General features: G+C 45.9%; 1 protein-coding gene across 7 annotated transcripts in view; it reads right to left on the minus strand.

Moving 5' to 3' along the window:
* Nucleotides 610-24,914, minus strand: part of CD58 (CD58 molecule) — a 70,101-nt gene continuing 45,796 nt past the window's right edge. For 3 of the 7 annotated variants that reach the window (XM_018045961.1, XM_013962503.2, XM_018045960.1), the window contains exon 6: nt 20,941-23,987. The gene's annotated coding sequence lies outside the window, so the exon portion shown is untranslated. Of the gene's footprint in view, nt 2,153-20,940; nt 23,988-24,914 lie in introns of those variants that run through there. The other 4 variants (XR_001917860.1, XM_018045958.1, XM_018045962.1 and 1 more) reach the window with 2 other exon arrangements.

Below are 24,914 nucleotides of genomic sequence, written 5' to 3' on the forward strand. Positions count from 1 at the left end.
TCTTCGGGCTCCCCTCTACCCCCCCCCCCCACCTCCCGCGCAGCCTCTTCACCTCATACGGCTCTGTGTTACCTCTAAAGGGGAGCAGAATATGTCACCTAAAACATGCCACTGTGACCTATAGGTCATTTTGAATTAGGGTTTAAGAAACAGCCAGTGCAAAAAGACACCCTGACCCTCTTTTGTCCTCCTGAAAGCAGGAGATAAATCTCCCATTGAAAGGACCCTCCTTGTACCAGGAGGAAGGAAGGCATCCTTATCACCAGAGGCAGGAAATTTGGGGCCCAGAAGGCAGTATAAACAAACCCAGTTAGCTCTTCACCATTTATTCCCTTGGCTTGTCAGCTCTTCCCAAATGTATTATTTCTTTATCCAAAAGGCCTAGAAGCTGCTTTTTCTGGTCGCTTCAGGTCTTCATTCTCCTGTGAAGACATTCATGTACATGTAAATAACTGATAAAATCCATATGCTTTGCTTTCATTGATCTGGCTCTGTCAGTTTAATTTTCAGACCCAGCCAGGTTCCCTAAGATGGTGAAGGAAAACTTCCCCTCTTGGTGCTTTTTTTTTTTTTTTTTTTAAATAATGACCCAGAATGGAAACAACCCAAGCACCTCTGAATGGGTGGATGCATTTTATTTATTTTTTAAAAATTTATTTATTTATTCGTGGCTGTGGCTACCAGTGGGCTTTTTCGAGTTGCAAGCAGTGGGGGCTACTCACTAGCTGCAGCGCACAGGCTTCTCACTGTGGTGGTTTCCCTTGCTGCAGAGCTAGGGCTGCAGGCGCGCAGGCTTCAGGAGTTGCAGCGCTCGGGCTCAGCAGTTGTGGCACACAGGCTTGGTTGCTCTACGGCTTGTGCAGTCTTTCCAGACCAGGAATCAAACCCATGTCCCTCGCATTGGCAGGATTCTTATCCACTGGACCACGAGGGAAGTCCTCCCTACGCTATTGCAATCTCCTATTTGGCTTTCCAGCTCCCGCCCTCAGCAACCCCCAGACCCAGTCCCAATCTATTTTCCATCCAGTGTCCAGAATAATTCTGTCTAAACATAATGCTGGTCAGGTTGCTTTTCATTCAGGAGCCTACGCTGGATTTCCATTTCACTCACCCACAATCTGAGGTCCCATCCTTGCCTGGCTGCCCCTTGCTCATCTGCTCCAGCTACACTGTCGCCTTCGTGCACTGAACATACAGCCAGGCTCTAACCACACTATTCCTTCTGCCTGAAACACTCTCCCCCCAGATGTCTGCCTTGCTGCTTCCTCTTTTCCTGACCACCACATACTATAAATGGTGCCCCATCCCATCAACCTCCAGTCCCCTCCTTTGCTCTGCTGAGTGTCTCCTCTACCAGGACATAAGCTCCAGGAGGAAAGGGACTTTGTTTTGTTCATACTGTATCCCCAGCACTGACAACAGTGCCTGGCACATAGTTCGTTGTTGTTCAGTCCCTCAGTCGTGTCCGACTCTTTGCAAGCCCATGGACTACAGCAAGCCAGGCTTCCTGTCCTTCACCATCTCCCAGAGTTCGCTCAAACTCACGTCCATTGAGTTGATGATGCCATCCAACCATCTCATCCTCTGTCATCCCCTTCTCCTCCTACCTTCAATCTTTCCCAGCATCAGGGTCTTTTCTAATGCGTCAGTTCTTTGCATCAGGTGGCCAAAGTGCAGGAGCTTCAGCATCAGTCCTTCCAATGAATATTCAGGACTGATTTCCTTTAGGATTGACTGGTTTGATCTCATTGCTGTTCAAGGGACTCTCAAGAATCTTCTCCAGCACCACAGTTTCAAAGCATCAGTTCTTCAGCGCTCAGCCTTCTTTATGGTCCAGGTGCTCCATTAAATAAAGCTGTTTCCTGAAATAATCAGGTTGGTTTCCCATCTAAAATCATTCTGTATATTTTCTCCTTTATGCATGTCTATATTTTCTGAATTTTCTGCAGTCTATATCACTTTTAGTCACAAAATGAGCAATAAATGAAGTCTTCTCCAGGACCACTCTTTAGGGGGCCCTCTGGGGTCTGATTGGCACCAGGTCTGTCCTTGGAACCATAAGGAAACTAAGAGGAACGACTGGCTCCTGCTGGTGAACTGGGAGCTTAGTTGTGCCAGGTAACAGCATCTTGTCTTGGAGTTAGCGGGAGAGCTGAGGAGGGGAGAGAGCAGTGAAAACATAACCAACAATAGCTGTGATACACGCCCCTCTCTGCTCTGCGCAGTACACACACAGACACAAGCACTTCCAAGGCCCCAGCCTCCCAGGCCTGCCCCAGAGAAGGCCCTGCTGCCCTGGGCCGAGGTTTCGCTGGCACCACCTGCTTTCCTCCCTGGTCTCGTCTCTTTCCGGGCCCGCTCTGGGCCCGGTACCTGCCGCCTCCGCTCCTTTGAGCGACTGAATCTAAAACAAAGGAGCAGCACTGAGGCTCTGGGGGCAGGTCTCAGGCCTGCGGGAGCCCCTCGTCTGTCTCTGTCAGGGGCTGCCTCCCCAGTGTGGGTGGCATTCCCAGGTCGTCCCATGACTCGGATCCTGTTCACAGGAACTCAGCAGTTCCGGAAGACAGCACAGCCTCATGCACTAGAAACGATTCCGGAAATGAAAGCCCCTTCACTTGGTCATTTTCTGGTGGAATGTTTTCTGATCTGCTTTCGTAAAGCCCATCCGAAACAGACGTCAGAAAAGAGAACTGGGAGGCCTCGTTTCCTCTGCAGCCCCAGAGCTTCCCTCCTGAGGGTAACTCAAAGCCCCAGAACCTGGCTCCTGCCTGTCTTCTTGTGAGGCACCAGCCAGGTCCCACCACCTCCAGGGACAGAGCTGCTGTCTCCTGGGCTAAGATGAGCCCGGGACACTGAAGAGCTCAGCTCTGTCAACTCCTACAGGGAGCCAGGTGGCAAATACTTTAGTCTTTCTGAGACACCTACAGTCTCGTGTCTGTTGCTTCTGCTTTCCCTGCCCCCCCAAAACCATTCTTGGTTCTTAGAAATATAAAATCCACTCTTAGAAATATAAAAACCATTTTTAGTTCACAGCCCTCACAAAATACAGACTGTAAAGCTGGGCAAGGTACAGCCCTTGAGCCAAATGCAGCCCCCTACCTGCTTTTGTGAAATGAGGTTCTATGGGAACATAGCCACACTGGTCTATGTGGCCGCTTTCAGACTGTAGTAGCAGAATCGGGCAGTTGCAACAGAGTATAACTTTCCTGGTGACTCAGTGGTAAAAAATCCTCCTGCCAATGCAGGAGATATGGGTTCTGTCCCTGGGTTGGGAAGATCCTCTGGAGAAGGAAATGGCAACCCACTCCAGTATTCTTGCCTGGAGAATCCCATGGACAGAGGAGCCTGGGGGCTACAGTCCGTGGGGTCTCAAAGGGTCAGACACGACTAAGCATACACACATACAACGAGAAGGCTGACAAAGCCTGAAATCGTTACTATCTGATCTTTTATAGAAGACATTTGCCAAGACCTGCTTCAGAGTTCTCATATAAATGACTCACAGGTATTCCAGCTTTTAAAGTACTTCACACACATTCCTACTTCTTACTGGAAACATTTTTTGACATTAGTAATTGTTCCATTTTACAGATGAGGAAACTGAGGACTAGAAAGGTTAAGGCTTGCCCAAGGTCACACTGCTCATGGGGATTTTGGACCAGATGAAGCTGCTCTGGAAAGAGCAATCTCTGAAGCCTGGAGTCTACCTTTTGATCTGCTCCATCAGGGAAGGAGGCAGTAAGCAGGTCCCCGGGTGCAGCCTCAGAGAGAGACACCGGGCATGGAAAGCAGCCGGGCTGACCTGCACAGGCACTTCCAAGAGTCTCGCGGAATGAGCAGGGACTTCCTGGTGGCCCAGGGGTTAAGCGTCTGCCTTACAATGCAGGGGACACAGGTTTGATCCCTGCTCTGGGAACTAAGATCCCACTTGCCATGGAGCAGCTAAGCCTGCAAATGCTGTGACTACTGAACCTCAGTGCTCCAGAGGCCCCGTGCACAGCTAGAGAGCCCGTGCTCTGCAAGGAAAGACCCTGAGTGCCACAATTAATGAACAGAAAAAGTCCTCAACGCAAGTCCGTTTTGTGCAAGTCCTCTGCACAAAAAGTGCCGAGAATATCTTCAAAGGCTATCTGTGTACAGGGAAGGCTACTGGCTGACTGGCTGGCAGGAAAGCAGCCCTTTCAAATCCACATTTGGCTTCTGTAAATAGTTAACAGGCAGTCACATCACTGTGAGGAGCAGGGAGCCGCAGCAATCCTCTCACGGAGTTCTGGAGAGGGCCTTGCACCCCACGGGCTCCCAGGACTGCTACTTCCTACAGAACTAAAGATAACGCCATCACTGGTGTGAGAGAGACTCTCAGTGGACACTGGTGGCATTGCCACCCCTAAGAATCATTTCAGAAACACCCTCAGGTTCCTAGGAGCTCACTTCCTGGGCTGGGAGTGTAAAGGGCTGGTGTCATCTTGGAGTAATCATCCCAGTACACTCACTCACGTGAAACTAAATGATTGTTGTCCTACTCCAAACCCTCCCTGAGGAAGGCTGGTGTGTGCATGCTCACAATGCTGCCATTTCATAGAACGCATTAGGAGTGCTTCCTTCAAGCCTTTGTGACCTTTCCTGCACCTTTGTCTTATCCATGGGGTGTGTCTGACTCCTGAAAACAGGTAGCCTTTGTGAAGCTTTGTTTGCATTTCCTTCCATCCAGCTTTGCTCCAGGACCTGTTTAGTGTGTCTCATGGAGTTGTTAGTTTTGGCTGTTGCCATTGTTTATGGGTTTTTTTTTTAATTGGAATTAAACACCACAATTATAAATTAGGATCCCCAATATTTCTAGAAAAGTCAGACAAACACTGGTTCTAAGTGTTGAAGTCAGTGGTGGAAACTAGGGAGCTGGTGCCCCCTGGAAGGATTCTCCTGTTTGCCACAGTCCTCACTGCTCCCTGCTACCCCTTAGACTCATGTGAGTACCATGACCCTCTCCTGCAGAGCACTCACTCCTCAGGGATGGAATTCCACATGTATTGATTTAACATACTCCTCAGAGGATGAGTTCAATGATGCCATCGTGGAGATATTTTATTTTTCTAGTCATTTTTAAAATCCTAGTGCCTAGGTGCCTTAATTCATATTTGCTGAAGGAAAGCGGTGGCCAGAGGAGGAGGGAAGGGAAGAATTACTGATGACTTTCTGCAGCTGAATCAGAGAGAACTTGAATGACTTGCTCAGATTCGCAGAGCTAGCTAGTGACACAGCAGAAAGTCGGACCCAAATTTCAAAGGCACATTTCTACTCCACTTTATCATTCTCTGTTCTGGTGCCTCTGCGGGCCCCTTTGGACTGTGAAGAAGAATTGCACCCTGAAAATTGTTATGGCTTTGGAGGCACGCCTGGCCTGGCTCCTGACAGAGCTGGTGTAGTGGAACTGGGCTGCAGCTGGGTCCCTCTGCCACATGCAGGGGCAGCGCAGCCCTCTGCGCCCCCTCCAGGTGGGCTCCTGGGGCACCATGGCCACACTTAGTGGACACATAAGACCCGGGATCATCAATCTGTTGGAAGAAGAAATGTGACCATCTGCACATTCTTGGGATTCCCAGGCGACTCAGTGGTAAAGAATCTGCCTGCAATTTAGGAGACCCAGGTTTGATCCCTGGGTCAGGAAGACACCCTGGAGAAGGAAATGGCAACCCACTTCAGTATTCTTACCTGGAGACTCCCATGGACAGGGGAGCCTGGCGGGCTACTGTCTGTGGGGTTGCAAAGAGTAGGAGATGACTGAGTACACACAGTATTAGGTTGATTTTGACATAAGACCTGTCAGAAGCATGTTATTCTCCATTTACAGATGAAGAAACAGGTCCAGAGATTGAGTTTCCAGAAGTCACACAGCCAGTCAGTGCAAGAGTGGGTTTTTAGACTTGATGTGTGAAATTCCTGGGCAAATTGTTACACCGTGATACATGACAGCCTTGAAAAAGGACAGACTTTATTTATGTCCAGAATATAAGAAATTAACATCAAAAGAGTAAGGAGCGAGCAGGACCTAGGACCCAAGGAGGAAGGGCCAGCTGGAGGTCGGGAAGCAGAGGCTGCAGGAGGGAGGGAGGACCTGGCGCTGGGCAGAGAAGGACAGCGATGATGAGCCTGGAGTTCAACGCACTCTCCTCTTTCTCCCGGCTGTGCCCTGCCTTTGCGCCTCAGTGCGTGCATGCTCAGTCGCTTCAGCTGTGTCTCTTGGCGAACTCTTGGACTGGGCCCGCCAGGCTTCTCTGTCCATGGGATTCTCCAGGCAAGAATACTGGAGTGGGTTGCCGTGCCCTCCTCCAGGGGATCTTCCCAACTCAGGGATCAAACTCGTGTCTCTTGCAGCTCCTGGGTTGCAGGTGGATTCTTTACCGCTGAGCCACCAAAGAAGCCCCTTACACCTCAGACTTCTGAGCAAAAATATGTCTTATCTCCACTCTCTATGGAAACGTAATTTCTCAGCAATCAGATGTCCTAGATCTGGAAGAAGAAAGTGGTGGTCCACAGGCTTGGCTGTCCAGTTCAAAGGAAAATGCAAGGATGCGCTCCTGTCCTTAGTGTTGAGTCTCTGACCCCTGCTTCAGAGAAAGGGGCTCAGGGCGGGAAGGGAGGAGAAACCCGGTGTGTCCCGGGGAGGCGAGGCTCAGGAGCTCAGGCTTCCCACTGGGTGACTTTGGGCTCTTGCTCTGGAATTCAGTTTCCTCCCTCTAGAGGGAGGGGCTAGGTGGGATGGCCTCTTGTACTCTGGTTTTATGCTTCTCCAGCACAGGCCTGGGGTGCAGGCAAGTGAGATAAGAACAAACACAATGGTGATCAAGAGTCATCCAAGAGATTGTTTAACCGATGACCCCAGAGCCACTGAACAGCCGAAGACCGTGTTTGAAACTTATCTCACCGGCATGTGCTTTGAACCTTGGGAATGTCTCATTGTCCATGAGAAAAACGATTGTAGATGTGAATAGTCTGTGGGTGCTGTGTTAGCTTAATGGCAAAGGTCTGAGTGTCAGGCCCAAGTTCAAAAGATCAGGTCTTGGGTAGACGGCTGACCCTTTTTGAGCCCCAGACGCCTTGTTTTTGGAAGATGCACACCTCACAGGGTGGCCAAGGGGTTAGATGAGTTTCCATAGAGGCAGCATCTAACACGGGACCTGGTAGGATTCCTACAAATCATCTGTCCTCCTCCCACTGTAGACAGAAAAAACCGAAGTGAAGAATGGAGCTAAACTGTGAATCCAAACTCAACAAGTGTTTGTGGAACCCCAGTTGGGTTCTGCCCTCCTCTTCCGCACATTGATGTGTTCACAACCAACTGAATAGGTACTGCTACTCCACTGCTGAGGGGCTTGCCAGGTGGCGCTAGTGGTAAAGAACCCACCTGCCAATGCAGGAGACACAGGAGACGATCCCTGGGTCAGAAAGATCCCCTGGAGTAGGAAATGGCAACCCACTGCAGTATTCTTACCAGGAGAATCCCATGGACCGAGGAGCCTGGTGGGCTACAGTCCGTGGAGTTGCAGATTCGGACACAATTGGATCAACTTAGCACGCACGCACACTCCGCTACTATTCAGAAGAAGACTGATGGTCAGAAAGGGCTTCAACACGTAAGCAGAACTGAGATCTGAATGTTTGTCTGCTAGATTCGACCCCAAAGAGTCTTTTCACAGATTCTGAGAAACACCTCCAGGGCAGATGCTCTGGGGGCCAGGTCCCCTGGGAGGGAATTTAGCTTAGGGGTTGCTCTGGGAAGCTCCCCTGTTATATAGCTGTATTTAACATCCTCATATTCTTGGCACTGTGAGGAAGGGCTGGAGCAAGGGTGCCCCTGCCCTTGGTTCTGGCTGGAACAACCAGCCTCAGGTCCACCTTGGGAGAGGGGATCTCTCAACTGCTTTCTACGGTTCAGTTCAGTCGCTCAGTCATGTCTGACTCTTTGCCACCGCATGGACTGCAGCACACCAGGCCTCCCTGTCCATCACCAACTCCTGGAACTTGCTCAAACTCATGTCCATTGAGTCAGTGATACCATCCAACCATCTCATCCTCTGTTGTCCCCTTCTCCTCCCGCCTTTCATCATTTCCAGCATCAGGGTCTTTAACAAAGAGTCCGTTCTTCAAATCAGGTGGCCAAAGTATTGGAGTTTCAGCTTTAGCATCAGTCCTTCCAGTGAATGCTCAGGATTGATTTCCTTTAGGATGGAATAGTTGGATCTCCTTGCAGTCCAAGGGACTCTCAAGAGTCTTCTCCAACACCACAGTTCAAAAGCATCAATTCTTCAGCGCTCAGCTTTCTTTATGGACCAACTCTCACATCCATACATGACTACTGGAAAAGCCATAGCTTTGACTAGACAGACCTTTGCTGGCAAAATAATATCTCTGCTTTTTAATATGCTGTCTAGGCTGGTCATAGCTTTTCCTCCTATGGTTAGTCAAGGCTTTTTTAGTATTGTCACTCCAGCTCCTCATAAACATTACTATTCACATAGGATCTTGATGTTTACAGTGATTTCTCTTATCCACTGTGATGTGGGGGAGAGTAGTATTAATATTATCATCATTTTTCAGGTAGGACTAGGCTCAAGACGTCCCCTGACTTGCTGGAGGCCATGGCCCCCTCATCCACCTCTGAGAATCCTCTGCATCTTGCCAGCATGGCTCCTCTGCCCTTTCATTCTTTAGCCCTAAGGCCTAAGGGGTTCTTGTCACCCAAAGGTAGAGTTGAGGGGAGGGCCTATGGTCAGAGCACTCGTGAGTTCAGTGGTAACAAGGCTGCTCTTTCTTTCCAGGGATTGAGTCATTAATAGTTCCTTAAATATGCCCACCCTTCAACTTAGAGTGCCATTCAGTCTGCAGTGATCACTGCTGCTGTGGGTGTGGTATGAGAGGGTGGGTGAGTCACTTCACCCAGAGGCGTTCTCAGCCAGAGCAGTGTTCTGTGGGGGCTCACCAGCCCCGCCTGCCTGCCCTAGTCAGCCAGAGTGCTGAACCTCTCCCTCTGGCCACAGCAGTTCCTCAGGAAACTACCCCACCAGGCTGCGGCTTTCTGACTTTGCCTCACGTTGTAACCCCTTCCTGGCCCAACTTGGAACACAAGTGTAGGCCTAAGCTCCAAGCTTCTGGCCTTGTGCACACCATTTGCTCCTAGATAATTCTCAGGCCCTGTCATCTATCAGCTAAGGTCTTAGGGTCAGGCACACCTGGGTTCAAATCTTGGTTCTACCACTTACTGGCAATGCAAATTCAACCATGTTGCTACACTGCTACAAATCACTGCTTTCCCATCTGTGTAATGGGAATAATAGTACTGCCTTACCTCCAAGAGAGGGGCGAGATGCAGCAGGCAATGTACTTAGCACAGAGACTGGCTCGTAGCAGATGTTCAATGAATTTCTCTGTGTATGTGTGTGTGTGACTGTATGTCTCTCCTGAGCACCCAGCTCCCCTCTACTGTGGTTCTGTTTTGTTTTTGTTTTTTACCACATATCAATGTGAGTACCACAGGGCTAACCATTTGTATCTTCCCAAGCATCCTGATTTCACCCCTCCTTTTTCCTTTGGTTCTAACCTCTTCTATACCATTTTATTTTTCATAGCCTTTTGCAACTTTCATGCCCTCTGTCTGTTTTTAATGGTTTATAATAACAACATACTGTAGCAATATAACATTTTTCAGTCTTATCCAACAGGACAGGGAGTGGAAACTGATGGACTAGCTGTGAAACATTGATTGAAGCAATGAATTATTTTCTTTAAAAAAAGAATAAAATTTGCAATTCACAGAAGAGCAAGTGCAGATGCTCAAAAAATAATGAAAAAGTGTCAGACTCTAGTAATCAGGGAAATGCAAATGTAAATAGCATTGAGCTGCTTCTTTACTTCTAACAGAATGATCACAGTTTTAAAAGACTGATATTACTGGCTTGACCAAAAAGTTTGTTTGGGTTTTTCCATACTGTCTTATAGAAAGAACCCCCCATATGAACTTTTTGGCCAACCCAATACCTATTGTTGGTAGGAATGCAGGGATAAAGGTTACTTTAATCATTGCTCTTGGATTCCACAGCTTTTGCAAATCACCCTGGCACCATCCATTAAAATTAAAAATACATAACATATACCTTTTGCCTAGCAGTTCCTGAAAATCTACCCCATAGAAATAAAAATATCAGAATGTTTAAAATAAATAAAAATAAAAATATCCTTATGCACCAAGATTTCTGACTATGTGCATAGGGATATAGAATTAACTTTATATCCTGGAACTTTATATCGTGGAAAATAAGCACAACCTAGAAACAGAGAAAATGCCTTTCGAAAGGGGTATTGTTGAATATATTATGACATGCCAGGGAATATTCTGCAGCCATTAAAAAGAATAAATTGGAGCTATGTCCCGTGACTCATGGGGATTGCCATGAATAATTGATGAGAAAAAGCAAAGAGCAGGACACTGGTTATAAAATTTTAAAGCTGAAATAATGCTAGTCTCCCTCCCCCACCCTCCCTACCCCAGATCCCCACTGTGCAAATGAGCCAATATACATGAGCATGGAGAAGAACATGGCAGTATCCTGACCCAGGGTCACTATGGTTTTGGAGGGGAGGATAGTTATATGGCAGGAGAGAGATGGGAGAAAGGAAGGGAGAACCCAATCTGAAGAATAAAGAAAAGAGAAAAAGACTGCATTAAAATGTATGTGTGTGTATGTATATATACATATATTTAATAGGGGCTTCCCTGGTGGCTCAGATGGTAAAGAATCTGCCTGCAGTGCAAGAGACCTGGATTTGATCCCTGGCTCGAGAAGATACCCTGGAGAAGGGATGGCTACCCACTCCAGTATTACTGCCTACAGAATTCCATGGACAGAAGAGCCTGGCAGGCTACAGTACATGGGTCACAAAGAGCTGGCCACAACTGAGCGACTAAGCACAGCACAGCACATAACATGTGCAGATTTATGTATTTATGTATTAATTAATCTGTGTAAGTAGATGTAAGAAGAAAATTTTAAATTATATATACAAACCTTGTATATTTTTGTTAACCTAAAGCAACCAAATGTACATTTCCTTCACCAATGGTGTCACAGACAGCCAAGATCTTTTCACTGAGAATAAGCCTGTTTTGGGGGGGGTTCGGCCCTATTCTGCCTTATGTACAAAAAGCACACATTTAGTGCTTTGTCTTATAGTTTCTAATTTCTGTTTCTGTAGAGTGCAGTGAGAACCTAGACACTTGGAAAATAAGTTTGTACAGCAATCTTTTAGATATTATGCTTCCCCTCAATCTATTCAGTTCTCTTGCCTACACACAATTCAACAGTAAACTTATTTTAGGATCTCACCTTTACTGTTTTCCCAAAACTGTCGCCTGGGTTCTTACAGAAACAATGATTCTCTTTCTCTTCTATTCACATTTCCTCAGTTTTGCGACATTTGTTAAGGTACAACTGGCATAAAACAGACTTGGGAATAAATACATCTCTCTGTAGCTGACATTCACATGAACAGGCAGACGCCATTGTATGTGGCCTCCTGGAAGGTGTGGGCGCCTTCAGGTGGCATAGTCAATGTGCACCCCCACGTGGGAGCAGCAGTCAGTATGTTTCATTGAGAGAAGGCACAGGGCCATGGATCCTGGCCGGTAAGTTACCAGAAGTAGGACTTCATTGAAAACCCTTCTGTGCTGAATTGGTAATCCCTGCTGGATCACATCCAGCTCTCTGATCCTCACTCTGTCGATTTTTCTATGACTGAAACGTCTAAGGTTGCACGTGGATGTCGGAGTCATGGAAGTTTGCAGCCTTCTTCCTGCAATACATCCTGGAATGTTTTTGTTAATATGGCAAAACATCTGGGTCCAGTGGCCTGTCTAGGGTGGGCAGACCTCATGCTTACAATCTTGTCTTGGGATAGGTGATGCAGGGCTGGGACAGGACTCTGGCCCACCTTCAAATCCCCTGACTGCCTGTGTAACTTTGGGAACGTCATCTTACATTACTACACCTGTGCCCTTGTTTGCAAAATGGCGTGATACTATTTAATTCACAGAGGCTCACATGAGATGAATGATTTTAAAAGTATTTGCAGAAGGATAAGATCATCTGGATTATTTTCATCTGTGTACACCCTATATGGTGTGATCACTCACCTAGAGCCAGACATCCTGGAATGTGAAGTCAAGCGGGCCTCAGGAAGCATCACTACGAACAAAGCTAGTGGAGGTGATGGAATTCCAGTTGAGAGATTTCAAATCCTAAAAGATGATGCTGTGAAAGTGCAGCACTAAATATGCCAGCAAATTTGGAAAACTCAGCAGTGGCCACAGGACTGGAAAAGGTCAGTTTTCATTCCAATCCCAAAGAAAGGCAATGCCAAAGGATGCTCAAACTACCACACAGTTGCACTCATCTCACACGCTAGTAAAGTAATGCTTAAAATTCTCCAAGCCAGGCTTCAGCAATACGTGAACTGTGAACTTCCAGATGTTCAAGCTAGATTTAGAAAAGGCAGAGGAACCAGAGATCAAATTCCCAATATCCGTTGGATCGTTGAAAAAGCTAAGAGTTCCAGAAAAACATCTACTTCTGCTTTATTGACTATGCCAAAGCCTTTAACTATGTGGATCACAGCAAACTGTGGAAAATTTTTCAAGAAATGGGAATACCAGACCACCTGACCTGCCTCCTGAGACATCTGTATGCAGGTCAGGAAGCAACAGTTAGAACCAGACATGAAACAACAGACTGGTTCCAAATTGGGAAAGGAGTATGTCAAGGCTGTATATTGTCACCCTGCTTATTTAACTTATATGCAGAGTACATCATGAGAAATGCTGGGCTGGATGAAGCACAAGCTGGAATCAAGATTGCTGGGAAAAATATCAATAACCTCAGATATGCAGGTGATACCACCCTTATGGCAGAAAGCGAAGAAGAACTAAAGAGCCTCTTGATGAAAGTGGAAGAGAAGAGTGAAAAAGTTGGCTTAAAACTCAACATTCAGAAACCTAAGATCATGGCATCTGGTCCCATCACTTCATGGGAAAGAGATGGGGAAACAATGGACACAGTGATGGACTTTATTTTGAGGGGGCTCCAAAATCGCTGCAGATGGTGACTGCAGCCATGAAATTAAAAGATGCTTGCTCCTTGGAAGAAAAGCCATGACCAACCTAGATAGCATATTAAAAAGCAGAGACATTACTTTGCCAAAAAAAGTCCATCTAGTCAAAGCTTTGGTTTTTCAGGTAGCCACGTATGGATGTGAGAATTGGTCCATAAAGAAAGCTGAGCACAGAAGAACTGATGCTTTTGAACTGTGGTGTTGGAGAAGACTCTTGAGAGTCCCTTGGACTGCAAGGAGATCCAACCAGTCCATCCTAAAGGAACTCAGTCCTGAATTTTTTCTAACTTCTATTCTTTGATGTTCTTTTTTTTTAAAAAATTTTATATTAATTGGAGGCTAATTACTTTACAGTATTGTGGTGGTTTTTGCCATACATTCACATGAATCAGCCATGGGTGTACATGTGTTCCCCATTGTGACCTCCCTCCCACCTCACTTCACATTCCATCCCTCAGGGTCATCCCAGTGCACCAGCCCTGAGCACCCTGCTTCATGCATCAAACCTGGACTGGTGATCTATTTCACATATGATAATACATGTTTCAATGCTATTCTCTCAAAGCATACCATCCTTGCCTTCTCCCACAGAGTTCCAAAGTCTGTTCTTTACATCTGTGTCTCTTTTACTGTCTCGCATACAGGGTCATCGTTACCGTCTTTCTAAATTCCATATATATGCATTAATATACTTCATTGGTGTTTTTCTTTCGGGCTTACTTCACTCTGTATAATAAGCTCCAGTTTCATCCACCTCATTAGAACTGATTCAAATGCATTCTTTTTAATAGCTGAGAAGTATTCCATTGTGTACATGTACCACAGCTTTCTTATCCGTTCACCTGCCAATGGACATCTAGGTTGCTTCCATGTCCTGGCTTTTGTAAACAGTGCTGCAATGAACATTGGGGTACATGTATCTCTTTCAATTCTGGTTTCCTCGGTGTGTCTGTCCAGCAGCAGTCCTGAATATTCATTCATTCATTCATGCTGAAGCTGAAACTCCAATACTTTGGCCACCTAATGCGAAGAACTGACTCATTGGAAAAGACTCTGATGCTGGGAAAGAGATTGAAAGAGGGAGGAGAAGGGGATAACAGAGGATGAGATGGTTGGATGGCATCACCGACTCGATGGACATGCGTTTGAGTTAACTCCAGGAGTTGGTGATGGACAGAGAAACCTGGCATAGTGCAGTCCATGGGGTCACAAAAAGTCAGATACAACTGAGCGACTGAACTGAACTCAACTGTACTGAACTGAACACCCTATACATTGTTTGTAACAACAGGATGGCATGAGGGACTCCATCCGTACAGCAAGCAGCAAGATTTACAGCAAGGAGCCTACCCTTTGGAGGCAGATAGAGGGGATCTGGATGCACTTTCACCAGAATTTCACTGTACCTCCTGGTGCAAGCCACTTTATCTCTCTGAGCATTAGCTTTGTCATCTGAGAAGTGGAGAACAAGAATTGGAAAATCACATCTAGCTTGAGCAGTGATGGCGGTGGTGGTGGTGGTTTAGTCGCTAACTCATGTCCAACTTTTGCGACCCCATAGACTGTGGCCTGCCAGGCTCCTCTGTCCATGGGATTCTCCAGGCAAGAATACTGGAGTGGGTTGCCATTTCCTTCTCCGGGATCTCTTCCTGACCAGGGTCTCCTGCATTGCAGGCAGATTCTTTACCAACTGAGCTACAAGGGAAGCCCAAAGTTGAAGAGAAACCGCCTATGGTGAGAATTATAGATTAGGGTCCAAAGATGTCTGGAACACAGGAGAGGCCAGACAGATGTCATTCTTGAGGACATGACTTAGTCCATAAGCTAAGATCTAAAAGAAACTTCATGTCTTTTAGTTTCTGTAACTCAAGTCATTTCTGACTCTTGAGTTCTTGTTTTGTTGGTAGAAAACTTCAACCCCAGCCCTTCTGGGGAGCCTCCCCACTCTGGCTCTGTGGACTGTGACTTTATGTTGAATGACCTGAGGGTTGAGGGTGCTTGACCTTGATCTTTTGCCCACACGGGTTAGGCTGGATCTCCTTTGCCCTGTCCATCTGACCTGTGGCTCTCTATTGCTTACAGGACACAGTTCGAGTGTGCAATTATCTCTGTGGCTTGGTACATAAAGCCAGGAAGCAGAGGAGTGCAACACAATAGGAAAGAGTAGGGCCTATGGATAAAGCCAAGCCCATCTAAAAACATCCAAATCCGAAACAAATGGCTCACACTGTGAGGGCCAAACAAAACGAATGGGCCTCACTTCTCCTCTGTAGTCACAGTGGGCCTTCCCTCACCTCAGCCTCGGCTGGGAATACTCATTCCCAGGGATCAGTTTTTCATCTTGTCCAAGCTCTACAAGCAAGGCCTTTCCTCCCCATTTCTGGTGCTCCCTATCCCTTCCTTGTTTTGTTTTCCTCTAAAGCCCTTAGTGGTGTACTTTCCTTATTTATCCTGTTTAGTGTCTACTCCCCTCCATTAGAATGCAGGCCCATGAAGGCAGGTTTTCATTTCTTTTATTATTGTTATATCCCAAGTGCCCAGAACAGTACCTGGCACATAGTAGGCACTCAATAAATGTGTTGAATGAAATAAAATGGATGGTTTTTGAATGAATGGACATATGGATGACTGAATGAATTCACTGTTGAATAGTCAAATTGGTTTCCTTTCTCCCCTTCCTATGATACTTGTGCTTTCAGAAGGTTCTCATCTGGGCTGCAACTAGGGTGAGGTCAGTGAGGCACTCACTTTGGGTACAAAACTTAACTGAGAACCAAAAAAGCTCAGCAATTAAATATGGATATTTAATGCAATTGTTTGAAAAATCAAAATTAATGCCAAAAACTCTGTGATGAGCAAAATCTCAAATTTTTAAATGAAGACATGATCTGAAAGAAACTGCAGTGAGCTAAACTGAAAATTATTAAAGATTGTCACTTGATCAAGAGGAATTCTCAAACATGGCAATGTTCTGAATTGAAAATAAGGTAAGCAAAGAGGCAGGATTTGAAAGTTTTATGAGTTTCTTTCGTTAAAGCCAGAAAAGTAACAGTCTAATTAATTCTGGGGTAAGTAAAATATTTAAATGTAAAATAATGTTAGGTTTTAATATTAATTAAAACTTTTCAATTTTTCTTTTTTTTTAATAACACTGTGTAGTTTGTGAGATATTAGTTCCCTGACCAGGGATTGACCAGCAGTGAAAGCAGAGAATCCTGGCCACTGGATTGCCAGGGAATTCCTTTTTTTCATTTTTTAAAAGCTGTTTTAATGTTCTGGAGAAATATGACTTGTTAAGAAAGACATGCACACATAGGAGCACACATTTTTCTTTTGCTGTAGAATCTTATTTAGGTTGTTTCTCAGTAGATGCATGATCTCAGTAGACGCATGTCAGCTAAGCAGCGTTATGAGTCATCCCTTCCCAACAGGCCTCCAGAGTTTTCACAACCTGAACTACTTTCATCTAAATGAGTAAGAGAAACCTCCATACTCTCCCCATGGTGGCTGCACCAATTTATATTCCCCCCAACAATGTATGAGGATTCTCTTTTCTCCACATTCTCACCAACGCTTGCTATTTCTTGCCTTTTTGATAATAGCCATTCTAACAGGCATGAAGTGATACCTTACAGTGGTTTTGATTTGCATTACCCTATGATTAGTGATTCTGAGCATCCTTTCATGTGTCTGTTGGCCATCCATATGTCTTCTTGGGAAAAATGTCTTTTCTGCTCCACTGCCCTTTTTAAAATTGGGTGTGTGTTTTTGCTGTTGTTACTGTTGAGTTGTATGGTTTCTTTACGGATTTTGGATATTAGCGCCATACTGGATATATGATTTGCAAATATCTTCTCTTATTTGATAGGTTGTCTTTTCATTCTGTTGATGGTTTCCTTTCTTGTGCAGAAGCTTTTTAGATTGACATAGTTCCATTTGTTTATGATCCAGCTCTCCCACTTCTGCATATTTATCCAAAGAATCTGAAAACACTAGTTCAAAAAGATATATGTATCCCTATGTTCATCACAGCATCATTTAAAATAGGCAAGAGATTAAAAACAACCTAAGTTCCCATCAATGGATGAATGGATAAAGAAGATATGGTATATACACACACACACACACACACATATATAGATAGACAGACAGAGACACACACACACAATGGAAAAAAAAGAAATCTTGCCATTTGCAATAACATGGATGTACCTTGAGGTTATTATATTAAGTGAAATAAGCCAAACACAGAAAGAAAATTACCTATGATTTCACTACTATTTGGAATATAAAAACAAAAAAACCAACCAAACAAAAAACAAAATAAATAAACAAACCAAATCAAACACAAAGATATAGAGAATGGATTCCCTGGTGGCTCAGATGGTAAAGAACCTGCCTGCAACGTGGAAGATCTGAGTTCAGTCCCTGGGTCAGGAAGGTCCCCTGGAAAAGGAAATGGCAATCCACTGCAGTACTCTTGCCTAAGAAATCCCAAGGACAGAGGAGCCTGGTTCCTGGGGTTGCATGAACACAACAGAGCAAGTAACACTAGGCTACCAGAGGGTAAAAGGTTGGGGGAAGGGGAGGACAAAATAGGTAAAGAGGATCGACTGTGTGGTGACAGATGGAAATGAAATGTTTGGTGGTGAGCATGCTGCAGTGTTTACAGAAGTAGAAATATGTCGTGCTCATGAATTTATGAATGTTATAAACCGATGTTACCTCAACGAAAAACACATTTAAAATAAATATTAAAAAGGGAAATGAGGGCTTCCCTTGTGGTTCCATGGTAAAGAATCCAGCTGTCAAAGCAAGAGACATGGGTTCAGTCCTTGGGTCAGGAAAATTCCACATGCCATGGAGCAACTAAGCCTGTGTGTCACAACTGCTGAGTCTGTGCTCTAGAGCCCAGGAACCAGAGCTACCGAGCCCATGTGTGGCAACTACTGAAGCCCACAGGCCGAGAGTCCATGCTCCACAGCGTGAGAAGCCGCAGCAGTGAGAAGCCCGTGCCCGCAACTAGAGAGTAGCCCCTGCTTGAGGCAAATGGAGAAGAGCCTGTGACGCAAACAAGACCCAGCACAGCCAAAAATAAATAAGATACATTTTTTTAAAAAAAAAGATAAAGATATAAGACGTGAGAGGATCGCAGGAGTCTGGTGAGGGAGGTGGTCTTGATTGGGACACTTTTCAGTGATTCCCAAATCAAGACACATAGGCCTACGACTTTGATCATTAGTTTTCCTTTTTCAGGAAGGGATTTTTTTCCCTAATGTTTATTTATTTATGTGGCTGTATCGGATCTTTGTTGCAGCATGCAAACTCTTAGCTGTGGCACGTGGGATCTAGTTCCTGGAGCAGGGATCAGACCCAGGCCCTCTTCACTGGGAGCCACTGGACCACCAGGGAAGTTCCCAGGAAGGAATCTTGAAAAAGAAATATTGAGAGAAAAAGAAAGACCAAGAAGAGGAAGAGCCTGGCAAAAGAGGAAGGGCTTTCTTATCATGCAGACGTCAGACAATAACACAGGCAGCCCGGGCAACCCACACACTTGCTCACTTTGCTCTCACTTCCGCCATCGTCTATTCCTTCCGTTCTGACCCAGAGGAATGGGTACCTCCCAAGATGACACGTGCCACAACCCCTCACAGGATGCTGAGCTGAGCCAGGCCCCTGACTACATGGCCCCGGCAGCCAGTGCCATGCTTCCTGGGGGTGGTGTACAAGCCTGACACTTGGTGAGGGGTTAAAACTGAGGGTGGATGTTAGGAGACAACCCTGGTGGCACCCAAAAGCACTGGAGCCAAGGCTGAGATTTCCGGGCTCCTGCTTCTGGCCCCTTCACTGGACTACCTGTTGAGTGGCTGGTCCAGTTCCCTTCCCTCTCTGAGCCCCAGGCTTTTCATCTGTCTAATGAGACCTGGGTTCAATTCCTGGGTCGGGAAGATCCTCTGGAGAAGGAAATGGCAACCCACTCCAGTACTCTTGCCTGGAGAATCCCATGGACAGAGAAGCCTGCCGTGGGGCCGCAAGAGGTGGACACGACTTAGTGACTAGACCACCAATGAGACCTCTGAGGACCCCTACAGCTTTGAATCTAGAAGGTAGAACTCAGCATAATATTTGGTGCCTTTGATAGGCGGTCAACACAAGTGGTTAAAAGCAAGCCCTCCCTCTAGAGAATACCTAAATTATGGATAAATTTTTCCTTTGAGTGAACATAAAACTTGGAAAAGCATTTCCAAGGACTCCCAACTATATGCAGAAAATAGACCACAGGCACCTGTCTTTTCACAGTGTGGTTGGTGGTCAAGAGGCCTCAGGGGCCACACTGCCTGGGTTTGAATCCTGGTCTGACTGACCTCAGACAAGTGCACGTCAGTTGTCTTGTTTCTGAGATAAAGAAAGTTCTAGGACCTGCTTGTCCCTTGGAGAGGGCTACCAGTGGAGACATTTTTTGGGAAGAGGGGCCAAGATGCAAAGATGGGTGTGACTAAAACCTAAGGTTGAAGGCTGAGGCTGTCAGGTAGACAGTTGATGGTGGAAAGGAGGTTCCAGTGGCTTTGCAAGAGCACGCCCCCAGGAGGAGGACAGGGGTGGGAAGCACGAGGCAGTGTGGAAATGGGAGCGCGGAAGAAGGCAGGTGACCGGGGGATGTGTACATGGGGCAGAGCCTGGCTGAAGAGGGAGAAGGGAGAGACACAATGGGACAAGCTGTCTCAAGATTCCAAATTAAACTCTGGTGTAAGGGGCTTTCATAGATTCACTTCAGCTAGTGTCTGAAGCTAGTTCTTTGCTCGATCTTCCAAACAGGAAGCTGCCTTTTGACCTGGTAACTTCAGGTTCTGGGTAGAGAAACATAGAGTCCCGAGAGGAAGAAGTTGCGTACATAGCCTTTCAGCCTCCAAAGAGCTGAGCCCAGGCTGAGGAGCTGATGGGGAAGTCCTGCTTCAGGGTAGGAGGCCAGTCCCCTTCCTATTCTTTTTTTTGGGGGGCCAGCCACTAGGCTTGAGGGATCTTATTTCCCCGACCAGAGATCAAACCCGTGCCCCATGCAGTGGAAGCTCAGAGTCCTAACTGCTCGGCGTCTGATTAAAGCTTGGAGTCTTCCCCATCAGGGAAGTCCCAGTTCCTTAGTTTTTTTAGTAATGAGTTTTATTAGGACATAATCCACATACTATACAATCCACCTATTTAAAGTGTACAGTTCAGTAATTTTAGTCTTTTCAGAGTTAGGCAATCACTTGTAGAAGGTGTTCATCATCCCCCCAAAGAAACCATGTACTCATGAGCAATCACTCCCTCCCCACACCCAACATCCTCCTCCCAGCCCTATTTGGAAATTTTGTATAAATATAATTGTATAACATGTGATCTCTTTTTAAAAACTGGGGCGAATGCATGTTCAGTTATGTCTGACTCTTTGCGACTCCATGGACTGTAGCCCGCCAGGCTCCTCTGTCCATGGAATTTTCCAGGCAAGAATACTGGAGTGGGTTGCCATTTCCCTCTCCAATATATTTGCTTTATAATGTTAGTTTCTCCTGTACAAAGAAGTGAGTCAGCTGTATGTGTACATATATCCCTTCCTCTTGGGCCTCCCTCCTACCCCCCAGTCCCTCCCCTCTAGGTCATCCAGAGCACTGAGCTGAGCATGCCACACTGTACCGCAGGCTCCCGCTAGCTAGCTATTTCTCACATGGCAGTGCACGTGGACTTCTTTCACTTAGTATATTTTAAAGGTTCATCCACTTTGTAGCATGAATCAGAACTTCAGAATTTTGAGTTTTGAAAAATGTTGTTTAATATTATACAAACACACCATAGGTATAGTCTGTTGTAAATATTATGTGGGTCAAGAAATAACGTTAACTCCCGTAAAGCCCTCATACCCCTTCACAGTCAGTATTCCCTCCCCACCCGCCAACCACTTAGAGTAAGAATGACTTTTTCTTTACCATGTATCATCAAACATTTGCATTACTAAAGACCTTTGAGTATTATTCCATTGTATGGATAGACCACATTTCATTGGTCTATTCATCCATGTATGTGTATTTGGAGTATTTCCATTGTTTGGCTGCTGTGAATAATGACCTATGAACATCCGTGTGCAAGTTTTTGTCTGGATGCATTTCTCTTGGGTATATTCCAATGGGTGGGATTGCTGGGTCTTATGGTTACCTCCTTCTTCCTTTGCATACACGTCCATTTTAAGACGTGGTATATATCCCACGAGTGATCACAGGTCTTCCTGCTCTGCCACACTATGAGCTTCCTTCATCTTGAATACTCTGCCAAACCTAGTACTTGTGTGTGTGTGTGTGTGTGCAAAGTTACACAGTCATGTTTGACTCTTTGCAACCTCAGGAACTGCAGCTCACCAGGATCCTCTGTCCATGAGATTCTCCAGGCAAGAATACTAAAGTGGGTTGCCATGCCCTCCTCCAGGGGATCTTCCCGACCCAGAGATTGAACCTGCATCTCCGCATCTCCCGTACTGCAGGCAGATTCTTTAGCACTGAGTCACCAGGGAAGACCAACCTAGCACCTAGAAAGCACTAAACTATGGTAAGGGGCCCTCCACTGCTTCAGATGATGCTTACAGGCAAAATAAGAAGAGGTCTGTGAACTGACCATCCGATCTCACAAGAGGGTCTGGCAAGCTTGATCTCGGCAAGATCTTGGTAAGCTTGGCAAGTAGTGAGAGTGAAAGCCTGACTGACCTGTGTTCAAGGAAGAATGGGGAGAGGAGAGTCAGAAAAAGAAAGTACAGATCATTCCTTTGAGGAACTTTTCATAAAGAGAGCAGAAAAGTGAGACAAGAGCTGGATGGGAAAGTGTAGTCAAGAGTATTTTGTTTTTTCTTAAAGATATGAGAAATGACAGTATGTATGATGTCATAGAAAGGTAAGAGCTGATGATGGGAGAGAGGGGTGGGCAAAGACAAGAGTGATGTCCTTATGTAGATGAGGAGAGATGGGATCCAATGCAGAAGCAGTGTGAATGATCCATCCCCTGAAAGTCACGTTGAAACCCTAACTCCTGCTGTGACTATATTTGGAGGTAAAGGCTGGGAGGAGGGGATACAGGTTAAATGAGGTCATAAGGGGAGGCCCCCAATCCAACAGAACTGGAGCCCTTCTTAAAGGAACAGATACCAGATCTCTTCTCCCTGTCATGTGGGGACATAGCCAGACAGGAAGAGACCTTACCAGGAACCACACTGGCCGGCATCTGATCTGGGGCTTAGCCTCTAGAACTAGGACAAATACATTTCTGTTTTTTAAGTCACCCAGCCTAAGGTATTTTGTTATGGCAGCCCAAGCAGACTAAGACAAGTGGAGAGATTGGTTTTAGGAGGAGTGAGACGAGTTCACCCACAGTAACAGGAGGGGAGGCAAGGCACATGGGTGCTGACGCAGCTGGGTGGGAGGTGTGGGAGGGCGGGGAGTGGGAAAAGGGGTCTCCTCAGTGCTTTTTTTCAGTGATATAGGAAGCATAATGAGAAGTTGAGAATGAGGACACAGCGTTATGGGTGTAAGAAGAGCAACGAGGAAGCAGCGAATGGACCAGCGTGATCCAACGAGGACATCTGAGCAACACTGGGAATCCCTTTGAGGTGTGCGGTCACTGAAGTGAAACTCATCAGCCAGGTGGTATGGTTTTCTCCAGGATGTTCAGCAGTTTGACTGGAGGGAAGGGAACTAGTACAAGTGACTGTAACCCCAGCTGGGGGCTGGCCAAGTATAAGGGTAAAGAGTGAGGGTGGAGTTGCCCTGTTGAACACTGCAGACCCCAAAGAGTGAAGAGGAGGGCTCAGAGGGGATGAGGGCCAGGGAAGAGGCAGGGTGGCCAGCTTGCAGGTCCTGGCGGGACCGCTGGAGTTTTGGATTAGGGCCCCTTGGGGGTGTGGTGTGGAAGACAGCAAGCAAAGAGGGCATGCTATCGCTAGTGAGGGGCTGCTAAGGGAGGAGGGGCTAAGATACTGAGGGGCTGCAATATTGCTAAAAAGGCCAGGAGCGGGGCCCAGGCGGTGCTGGGAAAGGAAGCTGAGATCCCTGGGGGAAACCATGCCAGGGTATTGGAAGCTGCAGGTTTTGAAAACACTCCAGTTCTGAAAGGGGCAGTGTTGAGAGTGGTTTCCACCTGGTGTTAAAATCTTCATGGCATGAGGAATAACAAAGATAACTTGGAAAAGGGCTATTGGGTGGTGTGGGTCTGCTGGCGTGAGCATCAGAGCTGGAGAAGGAGCAACGGTCTGGAAGCAGAGCTGAGCCAGGAGGATGCCGCTCCTCCCCTGAGCCCACTGTACAAAGCGCACAGGAGAGGAGCGCTGGCCCTCGAGATGGCTGCCAGGGCTCATGAGAACAGAAAGGGGACGTGGACATTCATTAAAGAGGATACAAGGGGTTTTACTGGTGTTAGAATGGGGTCAGAAAAGGCCAGGGAGACCATATGGGGACCAAAGTCTGGAAGATAAAGGAAATTCTGGGAGTTGCTTTGCCATATATATACACATACTTACATTATTTACAAAGATTTACATCTCTAGAAAAATACAATTTATAATAAACAAGGAACAAGATAGCATCCAGTTATGTTCAGTGTGGGTGACAGAGTAGAAGCTAATGCCTGTTGTGTGTTAGTCCTTGTTTTTTCTAGGAAACATTACTTCTCATAAACGGTCCATTTCAGGCAGACTTTCAGAGTTTCCTCAAGGAGAAGGTAATACATGAACGGTAAATCAGATGCCTTCCCGAAGTGACTGAAATAACTTAATTACCATGTGTTCCATTTCATCTTCTGTTACCAAACAACAGGCACTATAAAAGAAATATCTCATATTAGAATAAAACACAGTCAATCTGTGCTGCAGTATATGAGTCTAAATGACCCTCTTATTCTAATGCAGGCAGCCCTTTTGTAATAAACCCATCAAAAGCAAGAGTTCTAGGGAGAAGAGGTGGAAGGAGACTGGTCTTGGGTCCTTATGGGATGGTAGCTGGAGATCTGCCAGGAGTGCTGTCCTGGTGCACAGCACAAATTCAGAGTCCCAGCTTCTCAAACCAACTCAGTCTTGATCTTTTTACACTTGTGCTTTTTGCGTTTTGTTTTTCATCTGACATTTACTCTTCTATGTGACACATAAAAGGATTTTAACTTTTTCTTTGTTTCTTCAAATGTTTTCTAAGTATGCTGTCATTTTAAAAGTAACTTCTCTTCACTACTTTAAGATGGAGTTTTTTATCCGATGTGTAATTCCTGTACTAAATAGTACTTGATTATTATTTTCGTTATGATGTTTGCCAACTGTAGGATGGGAGAGAACTTATTTGACATCTTGCCATGTGCTGAATGGCTTGAGAGAGTAGACTTGCGGATAACGTGAGTGGAATAATGTCGTTAGTGTAATTACTGAGCCTATGACACGAACTATTTCTTTTATGAAGAATTAGGGCTCACTTTCTTCATGCTGAATTGAATCCTGGTATCCCCAAATAACAGACCTGAGCTCGTAAGACCCATAGGTAAACCGTCACCCCTTCTAACAGCCATCTCCTTTGCCACAAGAATATCCTGGCCATGGTTTTCTTCTTTCAGCTTCTCTTCCTGATTATTCGTCTTTGTGGTGATGACAGAACACCCTTGAGTGACTCAGAGGAAATCAACTCAGCTACAGCCCTGCCTGACAAAGTTCCTTCGAACTGAGAAAAGGTCATTTCATGGCTTTTTTTTTTTTTGGTCTTCTC

Source organism: Capra hircus, chromosome 3 (genome assembly GCF_001704415.2).
Source record: "Capra hircus breed San Clemente chromosome 3, ASM170441v1, whole genome shotgun sequence".
In the NCBI taxonomy this organism is placed as follows: Eukaryota; Metazoa; Chordata; class Mammalia; order Artiodactyla; family Bovidae; genus Capra; species Capra hircus.